Source organism: Zonotrichia albicollis, chromosome 1 (genome assembly GCF_047830755.1).
Source record: "Zonotrichia albicollis isolate bZonAlb1 chromosome 1, bZonAlb1.hap1, whole genome shotgun sequence".
NCBI classification, from domain to species: domain Eukaryota; kingdom Metazoa; phylum Chordata; class Aves; order Passeriformes; family Passerellidae; genus Zonotrichia; species Zonotrichia albicollis.
In genome coordinates this window covers 103,458,726-103,477,709 of record NC_133819.1, presented here as the reverse complement: position 1 = coordinate 103,477,709, position 18,984 = coordinate 103,458,726, and the positions used below count along the sequence as shown (strand labels likewise).

At 41.8% G+C, this 18,984-nt stretch overlaps 1 protein-coding gene across 1 annotated transcript in view; it reads left to right on the top strand.

Annotated features, from left to right (window-relative positions):
- Positions 1-2,326: 2,326 nt before the first annotated feature.
- ANKRD12 (ankyrin repeat domain 12) overlaps positions 2,327-18,984 on the top strand; it is a 59,732-nt gene continuing 43,074 nt past the window's right edge. The window contains exon 1 of the mRNA XM_074548495.1: positions 2,327-2,597. The gene's annotated coding sequence lies outside the window, so the exon portion shown is untranslated. The remainder of the gene's footprint in view (positions 2,598-18,984) is intronic.

Genomic DNA, 18,984 nt, shown 5'->3' with positions numbered 1-18,984 from the left:
AGTTCTTATGTCAGGTTTTGGTACTGCAGTCTGAAATTTTCAGTCCTGCAGTTACTAGACTGAATTCAGCAATGACACAGTCCAACCAGATGCCGGACCTGTGTGTCCTAAGACCAGCAGTTCACAGGGCTGGTGACACAGGATGGGAGGGCACATCAAGGGCAGTCCTATGCACACCAACACAGGGCAGCTACAGAAGCATCTTGCAGCTGTGCCAGAAGTCAAAGGGAGGGGCTGCTGGAAACAAGGGCAAGAAATTAGGGGTAGCAACTAGCCGTCAATTGACTGATGCTTTTCATTAGTCCAAACAGTAGTTCTTACAAAAGGCTTAAGGAACAGTATTTTTTCCAGTTACTGACAGATATTATTATAAGATCTTAACATCTCATGCTGCAGATATTGCTCATGAGACTCCCGCCCCAATACTTCAGCTGCTGGTTATGAACACCTAACACACACCAAATTTCTGGAATTCCATACTACTCATGCACAAGGATCAAAATGCAGTATCACAATGCAGGCCACACCTGTAGCCTGTTATGTTTTACAGTGTAGATCCATGTATAATCCATGAAAAGAAAAATTACTCTCCCTTTGCAAACTGCTCTTACTCCACTTATGCTGGCATTCCATAGGCTGTGTGCTACTTAATGAGTTTTCCACTTCTAGAGAGAGCCTCTGCCATCAACCAAACACAAAAGAATATGAAGGCAACTCCCTTCGTGACACGGTCACTCAGCTGACAGAGCTGTTCCTGGCCACCAGACAGTACCCACTGTACACGAACAGAATCAAATTAAAGTGAAGACAGTTGGTTTACAAAATAAATTATCTGTACCAGCATTTGTACAGGAAGATTGTGAAAGCAAATGAGAGAAGTTTGTCTGACCAGTAAACCGTGGAGCTTGGGAATATGAGAGATTTGTGATGCTATCATTTATCCATGCTGGTATATCATAGGGGAGGATCAGAATATACAGCAAGTCCACACAATAGGTGTCCTCAATCAAAGTTATCTTTTGATACTGAAAAAACTCTTTTCTGATGAATAAGAACTATTAAGGAATTTCTATCCAGTAACAGAATAAAGCAATCCAGTAGCAGAGTGACCACGACAATTAAAACTAATATTCTAACTATGCTAAAGGGCTTTGTTTAGCTGCCGTGTCAAAATCCTACACCTGGCCCCCTTCAGCACCTCCCAGAAGCGATCTGGAGAGCATTACTCGAAAGCCCATGAGAACTGCACCAGACGTGTTCCTTAAGTCCTGCCACACACTACTGTCACAAGCAAATGTAAAACCTTTCACGAGAGCAGACGAATGACTCCCTTGCAAGGCTGCAACTAGGGCTGCATCGTCAGTCTAGTAACGCCTTAGATGCCTTTATATGACGTTTGGTTCACTTTTACAAGCAGAGCACCCCAAAAAACTAGTTTGGAAACCCAGAAGTTGTCTTGTCCTGCAGCGGCGGGCGGATGGGAATTGTGCCTGAATGGGGGCTGGGGGCACGCAGCACTGCTCAGACCCGCAGGCGCGGCGGGATCAGCATCCCGCAGCCTTTCGCGAAGGAGAACGGCCACCCCGGGCTCTCCGGCACCGCGCCACACGCACCTCCGTCCGGGGCCTTCCCCCAAAACCTGCGGGGCCTTTAGCTGCGGTCCCTCCGTGTCCGCTAGCGCCCGGTGACGGGACAGAACACGGGAGGGAACGGGATGGGCAGCGCCCGCCGCGCACGCGCACAGCGCCGGACAGTTAAAACTCACTGCGCCATCACCGCCGGAAAAACCCCTCCCCGGGGAGGGGGCGGCAGCGCCAGGACCGAGCGAGGCGAAGCGAGACGCGCTGGTGGCTCTAGGTCGGCTCCCGTCCCGCAGCACGGACCGGAAAAGCTTTCGTCCGCCACCTCGCCCCGTGACCAGCCGGGGCCGCCGCCGCCATTTCCAGAAGGTTCCAGCGGCCGCAGCCCAAGAGGATGCGCGTCCACCCCCAGCAACCCCCCCCGTCGCGCATGCGCAATGCTCGCGCCCTAGTCCTCGTCCCAGCCCCGTCCGTGTGCGGCGTCCCGCGAGCCCGTTATCTCCCGTCGCCCTGCGGGCGTCCGCACCCGTCTCCTTCGGGATGGGGACGGCACCGGGAATGGCGAGAAGCTCCGCGCTGCCCACCCCGCCCCGAGCGCTCTGTCGTTGGCAGCGGCACCGCTCGCCCGCGTCCCGTGCCCTGCGCGAGGCCCACGTGGGCGGCGCGCGGCCAATGGGAGCGCCGCTGGGAGGGGGGCGGGGGGAGCCGAGCGGCGGCGCGGGGTGTGAGGAAAGGAGGGAGGGAGAGAGGGAAGAAGGGAGAGACAGGGATAGAGGGAAGGAAGGGAGCGAGGAAGGTGAAGGAAGGAAAGAAAGGAAGGGAGAAAGAAAGAAGGAAAGAACGGCGGGCGGGGTGTTTGCAATCCCCGGAGCCGCGGCTGAGCCTCAGCCCCTGAGCACTGCGGGCGGCACTCGCTGCCCTGCCCGATTCCCCGCGGCCGCGCCGTCCACAGAGACAGCAGCAGCAGCAGCAGGAGGAGGAGGAGGACGCGTCCCGCTGCCGTGCTCCCGGGAGAAGGTAAGGACCGGAGCGCACCTTCCCGGCGCGCGGCGGGGACCCCCGGCCCCACCCGGTGCCCGTGGGGTGCCGCCCCCTTGTCCCCGAGCCCGGGGAGCGCCCACCCGGTGCCCGCCTCGGCGGTGTCAGCGCTGCCGCCGTGTCCCCCCGGGCAGCGGGCACCGCGCCTCCCGCCCTGCTCCGTCCGGCCGCGCTGTCAGCCCGTCAGCGCCGCGGCGGGGGCCATGGCCGCCGCTGTCACCGCCTGGCCCGCCGAGCCCGGCCCCTGCCCCGCCGCCCGGCGTGAGGGGCCCGCCGCCCACGGGAGGGTCCCGCGGGAGGCAGGGCCGGGAATGTGCGGGGACGGTTGTGAGGCGGCACGGGCGAGCGGGGCGCGGGTGCCGAGCGCGGCATGGCAGTGTACACACACACGGCACACAGACACACACGCACATAACACACACGCCCCGCCTCCGCTTCGGGAATTTCGGCTGCTCCCTGCAGCCTCGGGAGTTGCTCCGTCGGTGCCGGGGCTGGCCGGCAGCTCGGCGGGATAACGCGTTCGTTCCCTGGCGTCCCTGGCAGCGGCAGGCGGCCGCCGGTGTGCGTGGAGCGCGGTAACTCGCGCTGCACAGGTGACAGCAGGCAACAAAGGAAGGGCAAGGAATGAGAGAATGCCAGGCTCAGTTGCTCAGTTCTTCATTCTGATTTCTGTCAGACTCTCGAGGTACCATTGATAATATTCAGTCTTGTTTGGTTGGGTTTTTTTGTTTTGGTGGAGGATTTTTAGTTTTTTTTTTCATTTGGTCTTTTTTTTTTCCCCCTAAAGAATGTGTATGCAATAAGAAATTAAAGGATTCTTTTTATTTTTTACGTTAAGCTCCCAAATAAAATAAATATTTTGCAGAATCAGTTAGGTTGTAAAAGACCTCTGAGATTGCTGAGTCCAACCTGTGACCAAACACTATCATGTCAAGTAGACCATGGCACTGAGTGCCGTGTCCTGTCTTTCTTTAAACACCTCCAGAGGCGTTGATTCCACCACCTCCCTGAGCAACACGTTCCAGTATCAGTTATTTAATATTGATATTAAATATCAATTATTTAATATTGGTATTATTGGGTAGAGCTCCTTTGGAAATTGCCTGGACACTGTCACTGTGTTCCACGCCTTTCTTCTGCAGCCCATGTGATATGGAAGAAAGGGAATACTATGCCCCTGAATTACAAGGTAACTGATGGGATAAAACAAATCTTTAATGGAGAAAAGTAAGTGAGTGAGTGGTGATGCTTACAGGAACAAAAAGCTATTGGACAGATGTGGAGCAGTCCAAATGTACTTATGTTCCAGGAAAAAATTGTCTAATTTTGGAATGCTAGGAAAGGGTGAGATCATCATGTCTATAAGATTAACTAGTATTAAAATAATTCATTTTGACAAATTATTGACAAGCCTTCATTTGGAGGTTGGGGGCACTTCCTTCTCTCTAATTTTGAAACAGCAAGGGTGTGGGTGTTTTTCAGTATGCAAGTTGATGGTAGCTTGGTTGTCCTCAAGTCTTGGTTACTGTAGGTAGGGACATGGTGAGCTGCTGTGCAGGTATGGTGTAGTGCAAGGAGCCTGTGCTTTCTTTTCCTTCTTCTGCAGTAATCCTTTGCTATAGTTCACTGGGTAAAAGTCCCCAGAGCAACAGATCTTCAGCATTATCTGAGATGTCAAGGTGTTTCAGCTGTTCTTTTTATTTGAGGTTTGTGCAGGTGTTGTGTATCTCTTGCTTTTCTTCATTCTTTGAGGTGGAAATTCAGACTCCCTGCTGACCTTGTGATTTGATCAGCTGGGGACCTTAATCTCACCCTCTGTGGATTTAGTAGGTTTCTCTGCAAGCTTGAGATCTGCTCTGTTCAAATAAGTTGTATGGTTTGAGGTACAGCAGAATATTTCTCTGGGAAGGTAATGGTGAACCCCTTGACTGTCTGTGTCTTTTTACATTCCACCTTCCCCTTAATAGTTCTACTTTTCTGTATGTGTTTTGCAAGCTAAAATGTCAAGGAGTACCAGTGTTTTTCTTGGCACTCAGAGCACCATGATGGCTTTCTTGTGGCAAAGTTATTCAGTGTGTGGTGTGTGAATCCCTTTTCCTATTTCCAAGCTTTTCTGTAGTAATCACTGAGTGTGGGCAGTTGATCAGAGAGCCTTTGGTTCTTTCACCAAGATGACAGCTCAGTCTTTCAATTATAAATATTTCTGCCTTTCTATTGCCATCTCTTTGTGTGTTCTTCTCCCACCCAGAGGATTATTCAGAATTGTTTGTGAACTCAGAATACTACAGACATTAAAGCTTAGGACAGATGTTGTGTAAGAAAGCAAGCCCCATGCCACAAACTGAAGTCTGTGTGCAGCTTCTTCCAACAGGCTTGCACAATTGGTGACTTCTTAGAGGAAAGGGTCTTTTAATAAGCAGGCTAAATGAGTGCTTGTGTGAAGCTTCTGTGTTTGCTTGGCATCAGTTGCATGAGGTACTGCTATGTTACCCCTTAACCATGGGATTAAAAACATACACTGAAAGTTGAATATCTGTGTTTACAAATCAATGGTCATCAGTCATTCTCAAAAAAATAGTTTCTTTACACCCTTAGATGTCTGTTTAAATTGCTAGAAACTCCAAAAGCTGTTTCAGCTTTCACTTAACTAGGTGCAAGGTCCTGGAGATAGTTTTTAGTGGAAATAAAGGCACCTAGAAATGACTGAGCTAGAACTTCTTCCTCAGTATTGGGCATACAGGCAAGAAAACAAATTGTGTTTGTTGGACTGATTTACCATGTTTAGACCATCTTAGGCTGATGAAATTGCCTGAGAGTCTGGTGCAGTTGGTCCTCTTTAAAACTGGAAAAAACTATTGATCACAAAATACATAATGATTAACCTGCTACCAGACTGTTAATATACACACTCAGAACAACCTACTTTTGACATTTTTTTGATCTTCCCCTACAAAGTGATGGGCTGGGCATGACTGTTTGGTGTTTCTTCTTTTCTGTGTTCTCTTGCAGATGGAATATTATAAATGTTGATTGGTCATTTAGTCTCCAAATCAAACTATTTTTTAGCTGCATCATTAGACTCTAGTGACAGATGGTATGAAATAAATATTAGCACAAACTCAGTCTTGCATTTTGTGTTATTACACTGAATGATTTTATTAACAGAATAACAAAAGTCAGAGCTCTGCTAACGTCTTTAGGGGGTTTTTTTGTCCGTTCATTATTATTCCAGAACATACAAGAGTCTTAAAAGTTCTTCTGTAAGCTTATGGAGGCAGTCGAGGACCTTTATTGCCGCCTTGCCTAAAGACTAAATATTCATGTAGAGACATGAAGCCCTTGAGAGTATGACTTTGCCTTAGTTTATTTTAGATTATTTCCCTGGATCTTACGAAGGATCCTTATGTCTGCTGCAACTGCTTTTGTCTTTCACAAGCAGCATATGAATAAATGCTCCCCAGTTCCATGGCTTCTGCACAGAGTGCTCTAGGTAATGCCACAAGTGGGTTGATTTCACACTGGTTTATGTTAAGAAAAGCCATTAGCAACATTAGAGACAGAATTAGGGGCTATATTAGAGGGAAAAACTAAAAATGCACTCTGTGGAGGAAAACTTTATATATTTTCTTCTCTGGTCACCTGTTTTCTACCCTTGAGTAACTTGCTGGAGATAGAGAGTATTGGAACAACTCTTTCCTTGCCTTATATCTTACATTCATGAGGCTGGAAAGCATCAGGTAGAAGGCAGTTTTTATCCTCCTCTCTGGGCTTCAGAATGTATTCAGTGCAATGAACCCCAAATAACCCTTACACATTTCCAAGTGTTCTGTAGTAGATCTTAAAAAGTTGCATTGTTTGATGACAGCAGAAATGAGCTTATGTGTAAAGACATTTCCTATGGTTTCCCTTCTCTTTCCAGGCCTTTTACATTTCTCCTATTTAAGAGGTGTCTGACTATCAAACCTTTCAGGCTCTGTTGGCCAAATAATTTTCTTAGCTGGTTCGCGGAAATGTCTTCCTCTTGTTTGTTTCCTTCAATATTGTGTGCAACAAACAAGTAACTGAGAGAAACCAACCTTCTGTGGTGCTCTGTACTCTTCAGCAATTTACTAATCTGGGTTCTTACTCCTAGTTTAGTAATGAAGGGAAAATGGGTCTTTCATTGGTGTTGTTCTCTTTCATGTGTGGGTAATGCTAATCTATTCATTTTTTGACTTCAAGAAGAAACAGGCGTCTTGACACCCATTTTACCTTTTGTGAGCAAATTATAAACAATTCTAGTTTTTGTCTTGAAAATAACTGGTTCTTTGCTTTCCAGTCCCTTCGATTCTGCAGATGACACAGTAAAACTTCCATGAAAGTCAACTGCAGTACTCACTGTAGTTTTACAGCCCTAAATAGTTATACTTGTCTGCAAACAGTATTCTGCTTGTTCTCTGTTTCCACTCCATCTGTTCCCTTGCTATCTCTTATCCCCAGAAGAAAGATTATTTCTGTAAAGGAGCTGACAGATGATTTTGTTGTTATTTTTGCAAGATTTGGTGATGGCCAAGAGGTGGCATTAAAGCCTGTTGAATATGTTGCATGTCTTCACAATTTAGCCAGGACAAAAACCTCTGTTGTCCATTTGGGAACCCATGAATAAGCCAAGATTGTTTTCTGTCCTGCATCTCCTGCTTTAGATTCTCCTTATGAATGGTAGCACTCCAGCTACCTGCTTCTCCTGTCCTGAATCCTGCTGTAACTGAGGGACTGTGAGTAGGTGTTGGCACTTGATCTGTTCTCAGCCTCTGAAGGGCCTTTGTGTGTGTTTTAAGTCATGTTCTTTCTGGCAGTGCTGTAGAGAAGTTGTGGGTTTTCTTGGTTTTAGATTGGCAAAATTATCATTACTTTATGAAGATGTAAATAGAAATTTTTGAGGTTGTAGTAATAACGTATGGCATAGTTATGAACTCTCTTGTCTTGGAGATCTGTAGGTTTCCAGAGGGAAAGTAGATTCCTGTGGAGGGATTGAAAATTGTTTGGCAGTAGGTTTGCTTATTTTATGTTTGTCAAAGCACTGATAAAGAGGCTTTTAAGTTTTATTCTGGTAGATTCTGCATATGCAATAATCTTTCTTAACTGAAAAATATTTATGTAGCAACATCTTTAAGTAATAACCTGTAGATCAAACCTGACGTTTACAACTCCACTTCTCCATGTAGTTTAAAGAGTGTATCATATGAAGCTAAACTGTGCAGGTGTTTCCTTTGAACCCATAGCTCATCCTAAAAAAGACTCAAGAGGAAGCACCTGTGAACATTCAAGTTTATAGACTTGTAGGTTAAAAGGGAGGACTAATGGATTTTGCAAGAAGTGTTTTGGGTTCCTGGACTAATGGATTTTGCAAGAAGTGTTTTGGGTTCCTAAGAGCCAGAGTTGTTGGGCCAGCATATTCTTTTATTTCCCTGGAATAGAATTCCTCTTTGTAGAATCTCCTTTATTTTGAGAGACTATTGCGAATAAAGGGCAATCCCTTCAGGCACTCTGGAAACTTACCTGTGTCTGATTCTAAGAGGTGAGGTTGCTTTTCCATGTAAATGTTTATTTTGACACCTAGGTCTTTCCCTCAGTAGGAATATGGTGTTTGCATTCTGCACAGTTGTCCTGACACGGTTGGAGCATGGCACCCCTACTCACAAGATGCCCCAGTTCTTCTGGCCAGCTGTGTGAGCATTTGTCAGAATAAACGCTGTCCTGACATAGCATAAGTCTCTGGAGAATGTAGAAGACACAGACCCTGTCCTGTGCTGAATGTGGCAGCAGGAGGAGAGAGCAGCCTGTAGCCATCCTGCTGCTGAGGTAAAGAGCAGCTGCATTTCTGATTCATGGAACAGAACCATGGACCAGCTGAGGTCAGAAGGCCCCTCTGGCCCCATCATCTCGTCCCTCCCAGGCTCCCTGCAGGCTCAGCTAGGGCAGTGTGCTTGTGGTCATGACCAGCTGAACCTGCAGCTTGGCTCAATAGTGTAAGGAAAATATTATGTTCTAATTTTACTTAGTCTGTTGAGATTCCTTGCAGAATTTACTGTTGAAGGTTTGATAAAATTTCAGCTGTTGTAGTTAATGTGTTTTTCCTGACTAATTTGATTTTTAATAGTCGGAGGATGCATTCTTCTTGTACTGCCTGTGTGTGGTAGTCTTGTAAAGCTGTGGTACGTTCTACCAAGTTCTGCCATACAGATTCTTACTTAAGTCATTTTAAAAAATACTTAAATTACTGATTAGCTGGTTGCATAAGTAAGACTTCTTTGGACTTCATTTTGCCTGTTAAAAATGCAGTTTCTGGTATTTCTTTTTAAAGAAAGACAAATGCATCTATGTTTTCTGTACATTACTTGTGCTATAACTTAATGGAAAATGTCTCTTCCGGTGTTTGACTCTGAGTGAGCTTGTAAGTGAGAAACTGAAAGTGAAACAATCTTATTTTCTGTTGCTGAAGGAGAAATAGGAAAAGTAGCTGAAGTATAATTAGCACTAAGACAATTTATTCAGAAATTATTTGAATATTGAAAACATCTGCAAAGGAACTTTGTCCTTTTTTGATAATTTGGAATTCTTTGAAGAAGAAAAACAATTCTTTATTCAAGCCATTCTATTTTTTTTCTAATGATTCCTTGCAGAGCAGCCAGCCTGAAAGAGCAATAATGATAGTATCCTCCATGAAAAGACAAAGGGTTAATCTGAGACTAGAGAAATGCACTTGAGAATAATGCAGTACTGACAAGTGTCCTTCAGATTCATCTTGAATTCTGGCAGCAGTTCAGTTCCTTACTGGCACACATGAAGAAATGCTGTAGAAATCGTGTAAGTGGTTCAGGAGGAATGATGCCCCTTGTCACTATGTGGTAGCTGCTCCTGCCACACTGAAATGAGGGTTGATGTCTGACTTATGAAAGGAAGATTTGTCACCATTTTGGGAGAGGCAGTGCTTGTGTGTTTGTTTGTTTGTTTATAATGCCAGGAGATAACCCAAGATAACCCTATTCCTAAACATTCATTTCTTATGTCTTATCCTTCCCATTTTGTGGTAGGCAATGTGTGTCTATATGCATAAAGAGGAGCTTCAACACAAGTCTCTCAGAATCAGGGAGGAGTTTCTGCTTTTAAGTAATTCCTAACCATTCCTTAATGAAAATATCAGGTGTGTGTTATGCAAGTTCCACAAACTTCCAGCCTTTGTACTTAAAGTTGTTCAATTTAAAATCAGTTTTTTCATAAAATGTAAATGCTTTCCATGCAGCACTTTTCTTGGTTACTGAGAGGAAATTATATGATTGAGTGGTAATAGAATGGTCAGTCTTTTTTTGCAAGGTAATACTGGCTTATTGATAAGGATTCTGCCATTCCTGGGCAGTCTGGGATGCCACTGTGATATCAAATGTCCTACTGTTTTCTACTTTTCTAGAACAAGTCACCTTTTTCCAAGCCTGTTGTGAAAGTTACTTATTACTTAAGACTATGATTGTGCAAGTTCATTTGTAATACATGTATCCAGTCTACATGCTTCACTATTAAGCAAGCCCACAGCCCTTCAAAAACTTCTCTGAAGTAATGGAGAATTCCATCATCTCCAGCTGGTAGAACTGCTGTTCTGAAGGTTTGTCTTGAATATAGACATCTGTACTATTTCTGTATAAGTCAGAAAGTGCATATTGTAAAGAGAGTTCCTTGACCCTGTGTGTTCCTTTTACTAAACAATTAATATTTAGGATTTCAGACTTGTGAAACTATTTCTGTTTGAAAATTAAAAACAGAAATCATGATATTTGATCTTACTTTCTTGTTCCTTCAGGTACCTTCTCATCATTGCTTTCATTTCTCAACTCTCTGTTTAAATACAATCTTTCTAAGGGATCCCTGTTGCAAAGCACCATCTTCCCTGTTCATGTGTTTTCAGGGTTGGGCTGTCCTGTCTGTTCAGGCTGTTTGTCAACATTGTTTTTTCACCCTAAATAATGTTATGTAAACAGATTAATTCCTAAGGATTTTTTTTCCTTCTTTTTTTTTTTTTTAGTGAGCAAAGTGAGGAAGGAGTTCAGCATCCTAGAAGGGAGCTGTACAAGCGTTAGAAAATAATTAATCTCCTCTCTCCTTCTTTTGCTTTCTACCTTTTCTCAGCACCTTACAGGGCTTTGTTGGCGGTTTCTTGGTGTCTTCTTTTGGATAGGTCTTTACAAAGATGGATTTACACAGGTTTAGGGTCCATGAATCTAAATAGTAATTTGAGTGTCCCATCCTTTGAAAATGACCTTTTTGGATACTTGGTCTTCAATACTGCTATGAGATGTTAAAGTAGAGACTACCACCCTTTTTTTTTTTATTTTAAGTTTTTTCCTCTTCAGTTATCCATGTGGAAGTATTTAAAGGTCATTTATAGATATTTGGGATTTGGGATCCTTCTTCTTTCCCTCTGTCATGCTCTCCTACTAATTTTTAGGTCTTACATGCCAAACAATATTCAGTTGGTTGACATAGCACCTGCAAGGGTATTTTGACAAAATGTTCGTTTTTATGTGTTTTTGCAGTGTCTTGGAAAGACATAAACAGTAATTAATTCCATATGAGTTTAGAAGTGTGATACCAACAAACTGCTTTGATTTTTTTTTTTTTAATATTTTTTTTTTGTAATCTTGATGAGTGGAGTGACATCTGCAGTGGGAGGATCTCAGAATCTGTTTGAGACTGGAAACTTCAGAGAAAGTAGAGGAAGGAAATGGGAGGAGTGTGTTGCAAAAGAAGTAAAACGAGTGCTTCTTGTCCATATTTGCATGACTTCTTGCTGTGTTCCACAGTGTGGCTAACCTTGACCTTGTGCTGTGCCAGAAATGCTGTCTGCTCTGTATTAGAGCAGCCCTGCTCATTTGCCCTGCTGCACACAGCAGAACTGCAGCATGAGTTGGTGGGGTTTGGATGACATTCCACTTTAAATGATAAACTCTACGAATGTCTGGGGTTAAAGGCATTTGTGCAGTCCAGGTTACCTGCTCTAAGAGTCCTCTGGCAAAAGCTGAAAGAAGTTCTGTAATTTACAAGAAGGTTACAGGAAAAGAGGGTCCCATGTTGAAGGAAGTTGAACACTGACCCTGAAAATTACCTATTTTCAGTCTGTTTTGGATTTTGTGTGAGCTGTGGGCTTTTTATGAGTACATGCTAAGTGTTTTCCTCATGGGGATATCTGCTTTGAGACTGTTTGACCTTTTCCTTCTGCAGAAAGAGTGGTTGCTTGCAGAAGTTGAAAATTAAGTCAATAGTAGCTATGGTCTAACCAAGTATTGACTACTATCTAATGCAAAAGATCTCAGAAATAAAGTTTTGATGTTATAAGTGTGGTAGATGGTCAAACTCATTTCATTTTTTCTTCCCTTCATTATTTCTGTCAACCAAATTTGCCATCTGTAAAACGAAGGAAATAATGCATTTTCATCTTCCAGCAATATTGTGAAAAGAAATTAATATTTGTGAAGGGAGCTGGAGCACTCCTGGTTTTGATTTATGAATAGTAATTTCTTTACAGTTGTCTGGGATAGATGCTGCTTTTTATTTAGGTTGTTGGTTTGGTTGTATTTTTCTTTAAGGTATGGTAGATGTTTTCATCCCTTTAAGAAGGTAGAAATCAAGACAAGCTGAAATAGCAGGAATCATGTTAAGAGTGAGAAATAAATTATCTTTCTCTAGGAGCAAGTTTTGCCACTTGCAGCAACTGTTTGTGGTTGTTGGTTCCTCAGAACTTCACCAGGTTGTCAGCATGTTGGTTTCATTCTGGCAGGTACATTTTGGAATTTTAGTTGAGGATTTGTGAACCAGGAAATGTCCAATTTACTCCAGTTTACTCCAATTTACTCTAAATGTCTCTTCCCCTCAACTATTCTTTAATTCTATGTACAATGAAGTTCTTGTATTCTCTGATAAATATGTTTTTAGTTAAAATAAAAGAGGAGAAAAATCTACTAGAGGTTGATTAGAAAGCTGTGGATTCAGTCACACTCTATTAGAGAATATTTGTTGTAAAGAAGTTGATATGTCTAGCTGTTACTACTACCAGAGAAATCAGTTGAAGAGTGTTGTGAAATCTGTGGAACTTGAAACCAGTCACAGGTAAACTCAGGCTCTTAAAATAGGGATTATCTATAGGAGCCCAAGAAACTCCTATATATGCAAGTGCAACAAAACCATTGCAAAGGTTTTGTTTGTTTTCTGCATAGGAAAGAGTTGTATGTCCTCTCATTTTTTTTTCTCTTCCTAGTAGAAATTCCTAGACTATGAGATACATTTCTTATTTTGGTAGGAAGTAGTGGTGAGTTCCAGCTGAAGTATTGGAAAATCTTTCTTGCTGCCTGAGTGTTGGCTGTTTTTTAGGGCCTTGCTCCTATCCCTGTATAGTGTAATCTGGCATGCTGTGAGTAGTTACTTCAGAGTGTGTTAAAGCTGTTCTGGAGATTGTGAGTAGCCACTGCCCATGCCTGTTTTACTGTTACACTTTATTTTACCAAGGGCACCTTTATAAAATCGAGTTCAAATAAGTAGTTTATTTTACTTACTGCAGAAAGATTTGTGCAATTCTTATGTTTGAATCTCGGTATCTCAACATTTCAAATTAAAATGTAGGAATGCTCTCTGATAGGACAATGAGTCTGTTCTGTCTATTAGCAAGTATTTGAGGAGTCTCCAAAAAAAAAAATATACACAACTTAGCTCATGGCACGTATTTCTGAAATGTATGTTTATTAGGATGATGCTTTGTTTTCTTCAGTTTTTTAAATATATCCACTAAAATCTGGTAGCACAAACTGCTGCAGGGGAGAGGTAAGGCACTGTTTCTAAGATTGCACAATAGGTATAGCAAAAGAGTAGAACTAATCCCAGCATTGCATGGTCTAGCCACAAAGTTGTCTGAAGTATTGTGCAAATCTTGAAGAAAAAATGTAATAAAAAAGAATTTCTCACTTTGGAACCAAGAATGTTTTGTCATATTTTTATCGTCAAATGCTATAAAATCTGCCAAATTTGTGACTCATGTCCGTGCTGGGTACTGCATTTGCACTTAATACAGCACCAGACTGTTGCCTTAGGCACATTAGTTTGAGACTGTGTTGGAGCTCAGTTCTTTCATCATAACCCTGACACCGGAATGTGCCTGCACTGAACCGTCGCAGTTGTGTGAAAAGACCTTGTGAATATTTTCCAAATAAAAACGTTCTTGTCACCTTTCATCTGCAAAAGCCACTGCCTGTATCATTCACACAGTGCTCTCTACAATACTAAATTGCTGTGTTTCCTAAAGCCAGTAGTGGTTAGTAATTTATTTGCTGCTTACTGCCAGAGAACTGAATTGTGAGTACAATGAGACACATGGAGCGCAGGGCAGAAAGAGCCTGGTAAAATGTTCTGTTCGTTGTGTTTGAAGGTATTATAGCGTGTACCACATGCAGGAAGTGGTGATGGTAAAAATACAATCTCTAATAGTGCAGTGTACACAAATAGTCTTTTATTTAATCTTTTCTTATGCAGAATGTGGTTTCCTTTGAGCTTGTAGAGAATAATATGGTTCTAGCCTGCGGCAGGAGGCAGACTTGCCAGTAGGGATATATTGCAGTGTATATTTAGTCCATTATAGCTGCATATATCTAATGTATTATCAGCTTTTTAGAAAAAATGTTTTACTCTCTAGATTTTGTAACTATTCAACTTTGACTTTAGCACCCAGGGAGTTCAAATGTTCCCTATTTCTATTTAGCAGTAATATATGTTGGACTACAGCAGTGCCTCAGTTGCTGAATGATTGAGAGAAAGTCTTTTTTGGGGAGATCCATGTAACACAAGAACCTTAAACTATTTCTGCTCAAATAAAGCCTTTAATGACCTTTTCAGTGTCTTCATTGTAAAGATCAAATAAACTGCTGTAATTATTATGGAATAGCTGTGTTGATACCGTTTTCTTCAATTAAGACCTTGGTACAAATATTTTTCTGGCTGCAGTCACTGAAATGTTGACCTTTCAGAGCACTGTTATGTATAATGTTCTGATGAGATTTTTAAGTGCTTGCTCTCGGCAGTTTCCCATCCTTTACCATCCTTTTGACATTTTCATGAGACATCAGCCATGTTTGAAGTGTATCTGTCCAAGGAGGTAGTGGAAGATGGACACAGGGATAAGCTGGTCATTCTCAATTTAAACAAAAAGGATATGGAACTCTCATGCTTTTTTATAAGGCATAGGAATGACAAGACTAAAGGCTTCTGGTTTGTGTTCTGTAACACAGAAAAAAAGTATTCTGGGGAAAAAATATTTGTGTGTTGATCATGGAGTCCCCTGTGCTTTCCTCCCAGAGACAATCCCTTCTCAGCATTGTCCTGTCAAGTCTCTCTCTCCTCTGCCTCCTTGTCACAGTCACATTCTGCCATTTGGCTAATCTGAAGCTTTAGACATATTTCTGTGTGGGAGATAGCAGGTTAAAATACAGACAGATGTTCTTTTTGTAGACGTGGTGCAACCCAGAAAAGCCTGGCCCTGTCCTACTGGACTTCACTGCCCTCTTACTGTGTGTTGTAACCTGAATGGTCTCTTTCCTCACAGTAGCAAATTGCTTGTGCCTCTTAGCACATCCCCAGCCTCTAACTGAAATGTCCTGAATAATTTCTTGTTATGTCTCAAGCCCTTTCTTCTAAGTGGACACTGTAGGTGAAAAGGTAGACGCTGATCTGATGACATGTTAATTTACCAGGAGCCATTTCATTGTGTAGCAGTTGACTGTGGTTGAGTAACTGTGCAGAAGGACTGAGTTCCATAAGAAGAAAATAATTGGCAGTGCTGCTACATCTCCCATCACACATTTCATTTAGCATCAATAATTAGTTAACCTCTCTTTTGGAAAGAAATCACTTCTCTCAGCTGTTTGCTGAAGGATGCTTTTGTTGTGAAATAGAATACTGAAGTCATTTGCACTTTGCTTATAAGAAGAAAAAAGAACACAGAGTGTTAAACTTAGTTAAATGAACATCTTTTTGCTAAAACTCTGCTTCTTATAGGATTTGAAAATACCAGTTTTCTCTAGCTTTTTGGTCCTTTGTACTCTACCCATTCCCTTTCTCCCAGTGTGTTAACCTCATCTGTCTTTGACACACTCCCACCAGAATGCAGATAACATTTGGTATGGCTAGGCGTGAGCTACCTACATACTTCTTAATTAGCCAGTGTGTGCATACGGGTTGGCCAGCTGGCTTTCTCTGAGCAGAATATGTAATGTTGGCTTTTGCCTGCCTTTCCCTCAGTTCAGCTGTTCTTAGCCATCTCTCTTGTACTCATCCACTAACTATTTTTTTGTCCTTTGGTAGACTCTTAATAGCTTTGAGATCTAGATCATACCAGCCATTTCAAAATAAACTTGGAAGAGACAAATTTCTAGGGCTGGGAAGGAGATTGCTAAGAGAAAATCAGGTCAATTAAACATTGAATTAGTTTAAATCAATGACTGCCCTCTCTCCTCGCTATAGTTTAGTTTGCTATGTACAGTGTTTTCAGAGCTTGATTCCTCCTGGTTTAAGCTGAGACGTGTTTAGGAATTGTTGAATGTACTCCAACCTTTAATGTGCATTTAGTACATGGAACTGCACTAAAGTAGTCCAGAGCAAACCTGCTAAATGTGACTAGTGGAAATTTGGAGTTTTGTTACCAGCTGTTCTAGTCTACAGATCTGCTCTTGATAATTCTTTACTTCTTGCTGATTTAGATGTAGCCATGGTTGTCATTTTCAGTAGTTTAATTTTATTATAACATTCAGAAGCATTCCTGTCAGCTATTTATAGCAGAAATTTGCTATAGTTGATTCACTGTTTCCCAGTCTGGAGTAAATCCTTATTGAGAGAGGGATTTTCTTTGTTTGTTTGATTTTGATTTTGTTTTTCTTCTTCCCTGCAGATGAAGCAGGGGTAGTTGAGAAGATTGCCTTACTCTAGAGCCCTGCTTTTCAAATGCAGATGCTTTCTAGAGCAGGAGGGTATATGCAGTGTCTTGGAAATGAACTCATCAATTACTGATATTCCTATAGAAGGTTAATCTTGTGTCCCCTTGCTTTGATGTAGTCCCAGCAGGCAACTAACCTTCAAGATCAGCCATACAGCAGGGCTACCAAGAAAACCTTCCCAAAGCATCCTGTCACATTTACTGTAGGTGTTAAAGGGAACACAGTCTGAACCAGAAAGGAAACAGCTAGTTCAGTGAGCACCAAAACTAATGATGCTTAATTTCTCAGCAATTTGTGTCTTGTAATTGACTGACTCTGGTAATATGCAGGTCTCAACTAAAACTCCCCCCCATAACTAAGAGGAAAAAAGAAAGGAAAAGTGGTTTACAAAGGCCATCTCATGTGGAGTTTTCTTCCAAGCAGTATGTCATGAAGGTCATATTGAAGCCTTCCCATGCAAAAAACACTGATGGATTATTATTGTTATTCTTATTATCCACTGGCCACCTTTTCCCCTGAAATTTGTGAGTTTAATATATTTGAAAATTTCTGCTGCTGCCAAATTAAAAGAAAATCCATCTACAGGCTTGGAAGTCATTAGTGAATCATACATATGTACCTAACACAAACACATGGCCCTTAATTTCTCAGAAGAACAGACTGAAAGATGTAAAGGAGTGAATGACAGTGGCAGCAGCACTGTTGTAGTACTGCTTGAATTCCCTGGTTTTTTGCATAGGTAAGGAGAAGCTTTTTCAAATCTTTTTCATCAGTGCTAGTTGTAAGCTTATACAAATTAATACAGTGACTTGTTAGCATTAGACATTTATTATATCACTAATTTTCTGTAGCTAATTATATCTGAAATTCTGGTGGTTGGTGGAATTTTTTGGGGATTTTTTTTTTATGTCCAGGGTTTTTTATATTAAATAATCCTAGCATTTTATGTCACTGCCCATAGATCTGTCTAGATGCATACCTTTATTACTTCAAGGAGAAAATAGAATTTTTCATTTCTTAGTTGAAAAATGACTGAGAGAAGAGTTCAACAGTATTTCCAGTAGTATGACTCATGATAGGTAATGAATGTGCAGGAAAGATGTCCAAACAGAAAATAAGAATATCTGATTTTGTTACATACAGAGAAGTTTCTTTAGTAGGAAGCAAATTCTGTTTTATTGAAAAGCTTGAAATCAGTCTGAGAGAAAGCACAGCTGTGCCTGTCTATCAGATGAAAAGTAAGGACAGTGCTTGTTATGACAAAGGAGAATAATCTGAATGTAAAGAGTTTAACTTTTAATTTAGGGTTCTGGTGATTCAAAATGTGCCATCGAGATTGTCTAATAAACCAGTAATTGCATTAAGAAATGGCAGTGAGGAAAACTCAAAGCAGACAGATCTAGATTTCCCTGGAAGACCCTGTTAATGTTCTACATTTTCACTATGAATGCAAACATTTGTGTTTAGAACTTGAGTTGAAATGGCACTGAACTCCAGACAAATGGAAATAAAAGTTGAAGTGTCAGTAAAATCACTTATTCCGCAGAAAATTTTATTGTTACATACACTATGTAATCACCAGTTGAATAGTTTGCCTAATTTCTGGGCCACCATAGTGATATTTTAATAATTTTTTTAATATCTGCTCTTTATGAAAAGTATTTTTTTTCTCAAATACATGATGCATTTATGTCTGTTTTAAATTTTGCACAGCCATTGTGCAACAGCAATCTGGTACTTGGAACACTTTATGGAAATAGTTTGTTCGTCTTAGAGTGTGGTGGTTCTGCTTTGGTAATCCAGTATGTAACACTCCGTTTCAGTGAACTTCCAAAGTAGTTTTTTTTTCCAAAACATATTTGACTTGGGTCAAGAATTTCATGAATTCACATTGACTTTGGATCACAGAATCAGCGGGTCAGGTTGGAAGGGAGCACAGTGGGCCATCCCAGAGCACACGGCACAGGGTTTTTGAACACCTCCAGTGAGGGAGACTCTGACACCTCTGGGTTAACTGTCCCAGTGCTTGGTCACCTGCACAGGAAAGTTCTTCTCATGTTCAGGTGGAGCTTCCTGCACATCTGCTTCTGCCTGTTGGCCATTTGGTAAAGAAAATGGAAACATCCTAAGCTTTCTGTTTTCATTTACTTCTATTTCTATATTAAGCTAACTGTATTATTAAAAACACCTTCAATTGAAATCTATTTTGAAAGTATTTTCATAGTCCTCTTGCCCCCTCTTGCCCCATACAATACTTGAGGCTGGGTGTTTTTATTCTACCATTTAAAAAAATAAACTGTTGCTGTCCAGGTGAGACATGCAGGGAGGCCTTTTGTGAAGAGCAGCTCCTGCTGGTGAAGCAA